This window comes from Corythoichthys intestinalis, chromosome 4 (genome assembly GCF_030265065.1).
Source record: "Corythoichthys intestinalis isolate RoL2023-P3 chromosome 4, ASM3026506v1, whole genome shotgun sequence".
NCBI classification, from domain to species: Eukaryota; Metazoa; Chordata; class Actinopteri; order Syngnathiformes; family Syngnathidae; genus Corythoichthys; species Corythoichthys intestinalis.
The window spans coordinates 4792356-4803852 of record NC_080398.1 but is presented as its reverse complement, the minus strand read 5'-3'; the positions used below and the strand labels follow the sequence as shown (position 1 = coordinate 4803852).

At 36.9% G+C, this 11497-nt stretch overlaps 2 protein-coding genes across 3 annotated transcripts in view; one reads left to right on the top strand and one right to left on the bottom strand.

Annotated features, from left to right (window-relative positions):
* lysmd1 (LysM, putative peptidoglycan-binding, domain containing 1) overlaps positions 1 to 11497 on the bottom strand; it is an 87087-nt gene that overhangs the window by 29998 nt on the left and 45592 nt on the right. The window lies entirely within an intron of this gene.
* Positions 10987 to 11497, top strand: part of tnfaip8l2b (tumor necrosis factor, alpha-induced protein 8-like 2b) — a 30672-nt gene continuing 30161 nt past the window's right edge. Inside the window, exon 1 of the mRNA XM_057834349.1 lies at positions 10987 to 11212. The gene's annotated coding sequence lies outside the window, so the exon portion shown is untranslated. The remainder of the gene's footprint in view (positions 11213 to 11497) is intronic.

Below are 11497 nucleotides of genomic sequence, written 5' to 3'. Positions count from 1 at the left end.
TGAACTGAACTTAATATTGTTAATAGAAGTACTGTATTGGCCCGAATATAAGACGACCCCCTTTTTTCAAGACTCAAGTTTGAAAACAGACTTTTTGAACACCAAATTTTTACACAGAAAATAATTACTGTACATCTGAAACAAATGATTATAACAATATATATGAGAGAAAAGGCATGCTATTTTGCCTCACTCAAATCTTAATATCTGAACTAGGGCTGTCAAAATTATCGCGTTAACGGGCAGTAATTAATTTTTTCAATTAATCACGTTAAAATATTTGACGCAATTAACTCACATGCCCCGCTCAAACAGATTAAAATGACAGCACAGTGCAATGCCAACTTGTTACTTGTGTTTTTTGGAGTTTTGTCGCCCTCTGCTGGCGCTTGGGTGCGACTGATTTTATGGGCTTAAGCACCCTTGAGCATTGTGTAATTATTGACATCAACAATGGCGGGCTACTAGTTTATTTTAAAAAAATTGTTTTTCAGAAAGCCACAATCAAATAACCCTTTCTGGATTCTTCACGGAACAAAAGTAAATCAAATAAAAATAATTATCATATAATATAGTAATAATATAATATAATATAATATAATATAATATAATATAATATAATATAATATAATATAATATAATATAATTAGGGCTGTCAAAATTATCGCGTTAACGCGCGGTAATTAATTTTTTAAATTAATCACGTTAAAATATTTGACGCATTTAACGCACATGCCCCGCTCAAACAGATTAAAAAGACACCACAGTGTCATGTCCATTTGTTACTTGTGTTTTTTGGTGTTTTGTCACCCTCTGCTGGGGCTTGGGGCGACTGATTTTATGGGTTTCAGCACCATGAGCAATTTTGTAATTATTGACATCAACAATGGCGAGCTACTAGTTTATTTTTTGATTGAAAATTTTACAAATTGTATTAAAACGAAAACATTGAGAGGGGTTTTAATATAAAATTTCTATAACTTGTACTAACATTGATCTTTTAAGAACTACAAGTCTTTCTATCCATGGATCGCTTTAACAGAATGTTAATAATGTTAATGCCATATTGTTGATTTATTGTTATAATAAACAAATACAGTACTTATTTACCCTATGTTGAATGTATATATCCATCTTGTGTCTTATCTTTCCATTCCAACAATAATTTACAGAAAAATATGGCATATTTCATAGATGGTTTGAATTGCGATTAATTACGATTAATTAATTTCTAAGCTGTAATTAACGCGATTAAAAATTTTAATCGTTTGACAGCCCTAATCTGAACATTTAGATATGTAAACTAAAGTGCAATCACATTCGTAAATGAATGGCTTCTGGTTTTCGAAATGTAAATAAACCAATCTATTGTGATAAAACAACAAAATTGCAATAACTGCACTAACCATCAAAGTGAAGTCTAACTGTAACTGTAGTCTTGAAACAAATCTGTATAAGGAAAAACATTGCAATCAAATAATGCAAACTGGTTAAACTTGAGAGAAGCTGGATGTGTCATGACAGAAGATCGCTTCAATGATACAGTGCCCTCCATAATTCTTGGCACCCCTGGTTAAGATGTGTTTTTTAGCTTCTAATATATTTTTTTTATTCAAATAATATGGGACCTTAATGGAAAAAAAAAGAGAAAAATCCAACCTTCAATACAAGTGCATTCATTCAGTGGGGAAAAATCCCACATAAAGTAAAAAATATTTGACATCAAATAATGTGTGTCACAATTATTAGCACCCCTGGTGTTAATACTTCGTACAACCCCCTTTTGCCAACAAAACAAGGTCTGGGGACTGAGATGGCCATGGGAGGAGCTTGATTTTGTGTCTGGTGAACCATTTCTGTGTAGATTTGGCCATATGTTTAGGGGTTAGGGTCCTGCTGAAAGACCCAGTGACGACCCATCTTCAGCTTTCGGGCAACAGATTTTGATTTAAAATGTCCTGGTATTTCAAAGCATTCATGATGCCATGCACCCTAACAAGGTTCCCATGGCCTTTGGAAGCGAAACAGCATCACTGACCCACCCCCATACTTCACAGTGGGTATGAGGTGCTTTTCAGCATGCGCATCTTTTGTGGCACGCCAGACCCACTCAGAGTGTTTGGTTCCAAAAAGCTCAATCTTGGTCTCATCTGACCAAAGCACACGGTCCCAGTTGAAGCCTGGGACCGTGTGCTGAAAAGCACCTCATACCCACTGTGAAGTATGGGGGTGGGTCAGTGATGCTGTAGGGCTGTTTCGCTTCCAAAGGCCCTGGGAACCTTGTTAGGGTGCATGACATCATGAATGCTTTGAAATACCAGGACATTTGAAATCAAAATCCGTTGCCCTCTGCACGAAAGCTGAAAGATGGGTCGTCACTGGGTCTTTCAGCAAGACAATGACCCTAAACATATGGCCAATTCTACACAGAAATGGTTCACCAGACACAAAATCAAGCTCCTCCCATGGCCATCTCAGTCCCAAGACCTTGTTTTGTTGGCAAAAGGGGGTTGTACAAAGTATTAACAACAGGGGTGCTAATAATTGTGACACACATTATTTGATGTCAAATAATTATTTCTTTATGTGGGATTTTTTTTCCCCGCTGAAAAAATGCACTTGTATTGAAGGTTGGATTTTTCTCTTTTTTTCCATTAAGTTCCCATATTATTTGAATTTTTTTTTTTTTTTTTTTTATTAGAAGCTAATAAACACATCTTAACCAGGGGTGCCAATAATTATGGAGGGCACTGTATCTGGCGCTATCTAGCGTCGTGAATGGGTATAACGTCTAGACCGCGAATATGAGACGACCCCCACTTTTTCAGTCTTATTTCAATGCAAAAAAAAAAAACACCGTCTTGTATTCAGGCCAATACGGTAAGTGCAAATTGTTACAATGATTTTATCAAGTAAATCCACCAGTTATTTTTTTTCAGTGTATGAAGGCTAAATACTGTTGATTTATTATCACATTTTTGTTAGGACAGCACATTTGAATTGACTGAGAGTAGACACGGTGTCAAATTAGTTGAAAGTAGACACATTGTTATGACTGGTATTATATTGAGTGACACATTCTTGTATAATAGATTGGGTTTATATAAAAATGGATAAAAAGCCACTATGTGTGCGTTTAAGTCATTTGCATTAACATATACCGTACATTACACGTTCTGTTATGAGACTTGATGTGCAAAAGTCATTTAAAATTTTACTCTTTCAGGCATTTATTTTTCTTCTGAGTTCACCAAGTAAAAGATAAAAAAATATAACGCGAAATTAATCATCGTCCGTTTCATAATTGGTCATTGAAAAACGGAAAACAAGCCTTCTTCCATTGTTGCATTCGGAAATAAAATATGCATTGCAGCAATACAGATGTAAATATATATTCAAGGTTCATGTTCTGTGCTCGTCATTTCTTCAGTTACTGTTCAAGTAGTTTCACTGGTCACTATTTATGCTGTTTGGTTGTATTTTTTTGTTATTTAATAAAATTCCTCAATTTTATTCTTTCTGGATAGTGGAATGCAGAATAGTTTACTTACCAATACTAAGCTATTACAAAGACAGCATTCTTTTGTATTATAAAGCAAATCAGTGCAGCTAGACGGCGCAATGACACACAAACATTTCAAAACTAAAAGATCCAATAACAATTATCCGTTGTTTAACATCCACTTAGCTTAACATCCCCCTTTTCACAACACTAATATAAACTAAAAAAAAAAAAAACGCTAATTTAATTTTGCGCCATGTCAATGCCTCCTCTGTCAGCAGTTAACTTTTCCCTACAGCGCCTTCAGTGTGACTCGGTAGTAAGCAAGGTGTCAGGTGGTTACCACGTTATTAACAAACAAACAAACAAAAAATTAATAAATAAATAAATAAATAAATAAAACATTGCATATGTATATATAAAATAAATATTTAGTCAACCACTAATTGTGCAAGGTCTCCCACTGAAAATATTAGAGAGGCTTGTAATTGTCAACATGGGTAAACCTCAACCATGAGAGACAATGTGGAAAAAAAAAACACAGAAAATCACATTGTTTGATTTTTAAAGAATTTATTTGCAAATCATAGCGGAAAATAAGTTTTTGGTCAATACCAAAAGTTCATCTCAATACTTTGTTATGTACCCTTTGTTGGCAATAACGGAGGCCAAACATTTTCTGTAACTCTTCACAAGCTTTTCACAAAATGTTGCTGGTATTTTGGCCCATTCCTCCATGCAGATCTCCTCTAGAGCAGTGATGTTTTGGGGCTGTCGTTGGACAACACGGACTTTCAACTCCCTCCACAGATTTTCTATGGGGTTGAGATTTGGAGACTGGCTAGGCCACTCCAAGACCTTGAAATGCTTCTTACGAAGCCACTCCTTTGTTGCCCTGGCTGTGTGTTTATTACTTGTTACCTATTTTTTTGTTGTTTGGCGCCCTCTGCTGGCGCTTGGCTCCAAATGATTTTATGAGTTTGGGGAGTGAGCATTGTGTAATGACATCAACAATGGCGAGCTCCTAGTTTATTTTTTGATTGAAAATTTTACACATTTTAATAAAACGAAAACATCAAGAGGGGTTTTAATTAGGGTTATTCCGATCATGATTTTTTGCTCCCGATACGATCGTTTTAGTTTGAATATCTGCCGATCCCGATATTTCCTGATCCGATTGCCTTTTTTTGCTCCCGATTCAATTCCAATCATTACCGATCATTTTTCCTGATCATATAAATTTTGGCAATGCATTAAGAAAAAAATGAATAAAACTCGGACGAATATATACATTCAACATACAGTACATAAGTACTGTATTTGTTTATTATGACAATCAATCCTCAAGATGGCATTTACATTATTAACATTCTTTCTGTGAGAGCGATCCACGGATAGAAAGACTTGTGACTTTGTGTATTGCGACTAAATATTGCCATCTAGTGTATTTGTTGAGCTTTCAGTAAATGATACTGTAACCATGCCCAAATGCATGATGGGAAGTGGAACCATGACTGTGCGTAGTGCTACCAATTGATACATCTTCTCTGCGTTGGGAAATAACATAAGGTGTTAAGAAAAGATCAATTGCTACCTTGCTTCCCCACATTGCTCCCCATTATATTTCTAATCGTAGGGAGAGGGATTGTAAGGCTTTAGCCAATTAAAAAAAGGCTTCAAAGGCTGCCAAAATTCACTCTACTCATTTTACGCTGCCTTTTATCTCTCTAAATAGGTAAACAGCGCCATTACAGATTGAGCGTGACAATGCGTGAGTGGGTCGTGCAACGCATGCATTAATTGCGTTAAATATTTTAACGTGATACATTTTTAAAAAAATTTTAATTACCGCCGTTATCGGGATAAATTTGATAACCCTACCTTAAGCCTAAACTAAAGACTCTGGATGCGTGTAACATATTATGTCTGTAACGTTAAATACAATTAGAAAACGATTTAATTAAAAGATATATATACAGCGGTACCTCTACATACGATCGCTTCGACACACGAACTTTTCGACATCCGACGTAAAATTTGACTCGCCATTTGTTTCTACATCCGACGACATGCTCGAAATACGACGACAATGGCAGCACCGCAGACGAATGCACGGCGGATTTTCTTGTGTAACAAATCAACACTGGTTTCAGAAAAGGTTGGTACAGGTGGTGAAACAAGGAAAAAGTTGACGCTTACCTTCTAAATGAAGATGCAAATGACAGAAAAATATGAGCGTAGGGTGGGCATCCGTGAAATGGCTCAACAATACATCTCCACGGTCCTCCTCCGACCATCGTTCGCCAGTCTTTATAAGTTAAGCTGACAATTCGCCAACTTCGCCACGTTTTTATCATTTATTTCACAACTTATTCAAAACAAAAACACCTTCTGTCTGCCGCAATTGACGGTGTTCTCAAGAAAACATTCAAAGTGAAAGTGAAACTCAAGCTCACCGGTCTGTCTCTGGCACGTCAGCCCCGCGGTGCGTTCAGGGTCAGCAAAAACGTCCGCCACATTAGAACCCGATTCGTTACATTAATACAGGAATTATTATTATTATTATTATTATTATTATTATTATTATTATTCCGATTTTGATTTATAATTTATTTGTTTTGCTATGTGTAATTGCCATTTGTAATAGCACCAGCAGTATTTTTTAAGGATTTAGTGAAGGTTTTTGGGCTGTGGAACGAATTAATGGAATTATAATGTATTCCTATGGGAAAATCCTGCTCGACATACGACCATTTCGACTTACAAACAAGGTCCTGGAACGGATTAACTTCGTATGTAGAGGTACCACTGTATATTAAAAAAAGGCATGGCCGATATTTTTTTTGCCGATTCCGATACTTTGAAAATGACGTGATCGGACCCGATCTATCTACATCTCTAGTTTTAATATAAAATTTCTATAACTTGTACTAACACTTATCTTTTAAGAACTACAAGTTTTTCTATCCATGGATCGCTTTAACAGAATGTTAATAATGTTAATGGCATCTTGTTGATTTATTGTTATGATAAACAAATACATTACTTATATACAGTATGTTGAATGTATATATCCGTCTTGTGTCTTATCTTTCCATTCCAACAATAATTTACAGAAAAATATGGCATATTTTATAAATGGTTTGAATTTCAATTAATTATGATTAATTAATTTTTAAGCTATGATTAACTCGATTAACAATTTTAATCGTTTGACAGTCCAAAATATAATATCATATCATATCATATAATGATAATAACACTATTAATTAAATAGATAATAACCAAATAACCCTCTCTGGGTTCTTCACAGAAAAAAGCCAGGAAATAAATAACACTATTGGGAAGGGAAAAAAAATTGTTCAGGGGGCCAGACCAAATGTGGAGGCGGGCCAGATACGGCCCGAGGGCCGTAGTTTGGGGACCCCTGCATTACGCCATAAAATTAACTGGATTTAGCGTTATAATTTGCTGCAAATTAAATCGTTTACTGCCATCGACAGGCAGCCATTGAGTCAAAAAACATTATTGCTGTCATCGTAAAAGCAGCAGAGACATACTTATATGGACTAAAGATCTTTATGGGAGCGTTTCAACCACATTTGCACACAAATACACACTCACTCACAGACGCACAAGCAAACAAACTCACACTTAAGTCGACTTTAACACCCGCACACACCCAGATATTGTTGATATCGTCGCACGGCTGCTGATGTTTCCCTGTGAGATGTCATTACGCGATAAAGAGGAAGCTGACAGGAAACCGCTTAAGCACTACTTCCTGTCTGTTACCATGGTAACAACCCTCCTTCTGCCGCGGCCCGGCTACTTGTTCATTTGCGTCGGTTAGACAAAGAGGCAGGTGTGCTCGGGGGTCCGCGGTGGGCACGGGTACGGCAACATCTGGTAGCCATTAACGTGCTGGTGGGATGGCGGCTTTCATGCTGGCAAGTGTCCACACAGCTGCGTGTCATTCACGCACCAGCGCGCTATCATAGATTTAGTGTTTACTGGGGTTTTCGTGTTTAAATCATCAGATTTGTTCACAAATATTATGGTTCGGTGTTTATGTTTTATGAGGAGGAGATGTGTACTGTTTATATAACTTCATAGAGTTCCCCCACAATTTTATGGTTCACAGTACTCTACTGTTGAGAGGGACGGAACGATAAACCAAAACACCTCGATATGCCAGCATCACGATACGATACATTTAGGGCTGTCAAAAGATTAAAATTTTTAATCGAGTTAATTACAGCTTAAAAATTAATTAATCGTAATTAATCGCAATTCAAACCATCTATAAAATATGCCATATTTTTCTGTAAATTATTGTTGGAATGGAAAGATAAGACACAAGATGGATATATACATTCAACATACGGTACATAAGTACTGTATTTCTTTATTATAACAATAAATCAACAAGATGGCATTAATCTTAACATTCCGTAAAAGCGATCCATGGATAGAAAGACTTGTAGTTCTTAAAAGATAAATGTTAGTACAAGTTATAGAAATTTTATATTAAAACCCCTCTTCATGTTCTCGTTTTAATAAAATTTGTAAAATTTTCAATCAAAAAATAAACTAGTAGCCCGCCATTGTTGATGTCAATAATTACTTACACAATGCTCATGGGTGCTGAAGCCTATAAAATCAGTCGCACCCAAGCGCCAGCAGAGGGCGGCTAAACTCCAAAAACACAACAAGTACGCCTTTCACTGTGCTGTCATTTTAATCTGTTTGAGCGGGGCATTTGTGCGTTAATTGCGTCAAATATTTTAACGTGATTCATTTAAAAAATTAATTAACGCTCGTTAACGCGATAATTTTGACAGCCCTAATATATATATATATACATATATATACATATATATACATATATATACATATACATATATATATACATATATACATATATATACATATATACATATATATATATACATATATATACATATATATATATATATATATATATATATACATATGTGTGAAATTTTATATTAAAACCCCTCTTCATGTTCTCGTTTTAATAAAATTTGTAAAATTTTCAATCAAAAAATAAACTAGTAGCCCGCCATTGTTGATGTCAATAATTACTTACACAATGCTCATGGGTGCTGAAGCCTATAAAATCAGTCGCACCCAACCGCCAGCAGAGGGCGGCAAAACTCCATAAAACACAATTAACAAGTGAGCGTTTCACTGTACCGTCATTTAAATCTGTCTGAGCGGGGCATCTGCGTTAATTGCGTCAAATATTTTAACGAGATTAATTTAAAAAATTAATTAACGCCCGTTGACGCGATAATTTTGACAGTCCTAGATACAATATATATACAGTGCCCTCCATAATTATTGGCACCCCTGGTTAAGATGTGTTTTTTAGCTTCTAATAATTTTTTTTTTTAGTTCAAATAATACGGGACCTTAATGGAAAAAAAGAGAAAAATCCAACCTTCAATACAAGTGCATTTATTCAGTGGGGAAAAAAATCCCACATGAAAGAAATAATTATTTGACATCAAATAATGTGTGTCACAATTATTAGCACCCCTGGTGTTAATACTTTGTACAACCCCCTTTTGCCAACAAAACAAGGTCTGGGGAATGAGATGGCCATGAGAGGAGCTTGATTTTGTGTCTGGTGAACCATTTCTGTGTACATTTGGCCATATGTTTAGGGTCTTTGTCTTGCTGAAAGAGCCAGACCCACTTAGAGTGTTTGTTGCCAAAAAGCTCAATCTTGGTCTCATCTGACCAAAGCACACGGTCCCAGTTGATCGTCACTGGGTCTTTCAGCAAGGCAATGACCCTAAACATATGGTCAAATGTACACAGAAATGGTTCACCAGACACAAAATCACGCTCCTCCCATGGCCATCTCAGTCCCCAGACCTCAACCCTATTGAAAACCTGTGGGGTGAGCTGAAGAGGAGAGTACAGAGGAGAGGACCCAGGTCTCTGGATGATTTAGAGAAATTCTGCAAAGAGGAATGGCTGAAGATCCCTCTTTCTGTCTTTTCTCATCTTGTGAAACATTATAGGAGAAGATTAGGTGCTGTTTTGCTGGCAAAATAGGGTTGTACAAAGTATTACCACCAGGGGTGCTAATAATTGTGACACACGTTATTTGATGTCAAATAATTATTTCTTTATGTGGGATTTTTTTCCCCACTGAATAAATGCACTTGTATTGAAGGTTGGATTTTTCTCTTTTTTTCCATTAAGGTCCCATATTATTTAGAAAAAAAATATTAGAAGCTAAAAAACACATAATTATTTTAAATCCAATAATTATGGAAGGCACTGTAAATACCTTTCAAAGTTCATTTTCTGTGATATTTTTTTCTTTACTGTTCTAGTCGTTTCTTGAATTGCTAGTTGTGCTATTTCTTTAGTTATGTAATGACTTGTTTCGTTTTAAAACCTTGAGTTTGAATGACCTTTGATTTAATTACCTATTAGCAGGGCCGGCCCAGGCCATATGGGGGCCCTAAGCAAAATAATGCAAAGGGGCCCATATTTTTGGCCCACCATTTCCACACAGTGTACTGTAAAACCCATAAATGCAATCCAACCCATACGTCCATATTTTGTATATTAATCAGATTTTGTTGCACTGCATACTTCAAACATCTCACCCCAAATGATTGTCAGTACTTACAGTAGATAGCGCTAAACCTTTTTCTAAAAGAGGAAAGAAAGAAGTTAAGGAAGAACTTTTATATTTTTAAGCTTGTAATCAAGTCTCAAAATTCACAAAAGTCAAATAAAGCAAACTGTAGTAAACAAAATAGAACACAAATTAAACAATTGCCAGATTGGGGGCCCCCTGGTGGTCAGGGGCCCTAAGCAGCTGCATAGTCTGCGTATAGGCTGGGCCGGCCCTGCCTATAAGCTATCCTCATAAAGTGGGTGAAAAACTGTTCTTCTGATTTGTCCTCGTCATTGTTGCTTTTCGTTACTCAAAACTAGATATTTACAAACGTCTGCTTACATAATAAATGCATAATATTTCTAGTCCAACTTTTTTTTTGCACATAAACTTTAGCTCTAATCCACATTTCCAGCTAGGACGTAAAGCCCAAACTCGTAAAACAATTTGCGAAACAAACAAAAATTGCAAAAACGATCGTTTGCGGCATGGTTACTCCTAAATCAAAGCAATGTACTTCAGGAATAACATTTCAAGAAACCCAACAACATTACAGTACTTCCCAACCCAATTTTTCTTTCTGTACTCAATAAAAGTGAGAACACGAACGCAGCATTGACAACCAACCGCATTCCAGGCAAGGTGAACCCACTCACACACACTAACACGAACACACACAAAGGTTTAAGCCGCTCCCCTTTCAGGCCGCTGCATCTCTGGCTTACATTCTTTGTCTTTTCACTTGTCAGGACATGCAGACTTTTACAACGTCAGCATTCGGCGCGATCAGTGCGGGCCGCTGCAACTTTTACATGTCAATGTGCGAGCAGCCGCTGAGACACACACACCCATACTTTGCACACTTGAGCACCGAGGGGTGTGTCGACGCACGTTTTAGTTCCTCAAGGAAGTACAAGTCGTCAGTATCTCAAGGCGGAGCGCTGAGACGCCAGAGCACAGACTTTTACAAACATGAAGCGTTGAAGTCCAGCAAGTCCTCGCTGTCATCCAATCGCTACTAGAGGAGGACGCCGTCAACTCAGGTAAGGGATTAAACCATCTAACTAAAACAAATATTTCATTAAAAAGAGTGAAACCATGTGGTTGCTCAATTCAAGACTATTACACACGCCATTGTACTTCCCCCACTCAGCTAACTGGGTATAAGATGCTGAGAGGGGATGGTACAAAGCAACTGTCAGCTGTCAGTTTCACTTCCTGTCCGAGGGGCGTGGCCAACAGGGCCCGCCAGTTTGGGTAACGTCCACTTGAGCAAGAGCGTAATGTGTGCTTTGCGCTTTCGACACAACTTGGAGGCGGGACGCTCG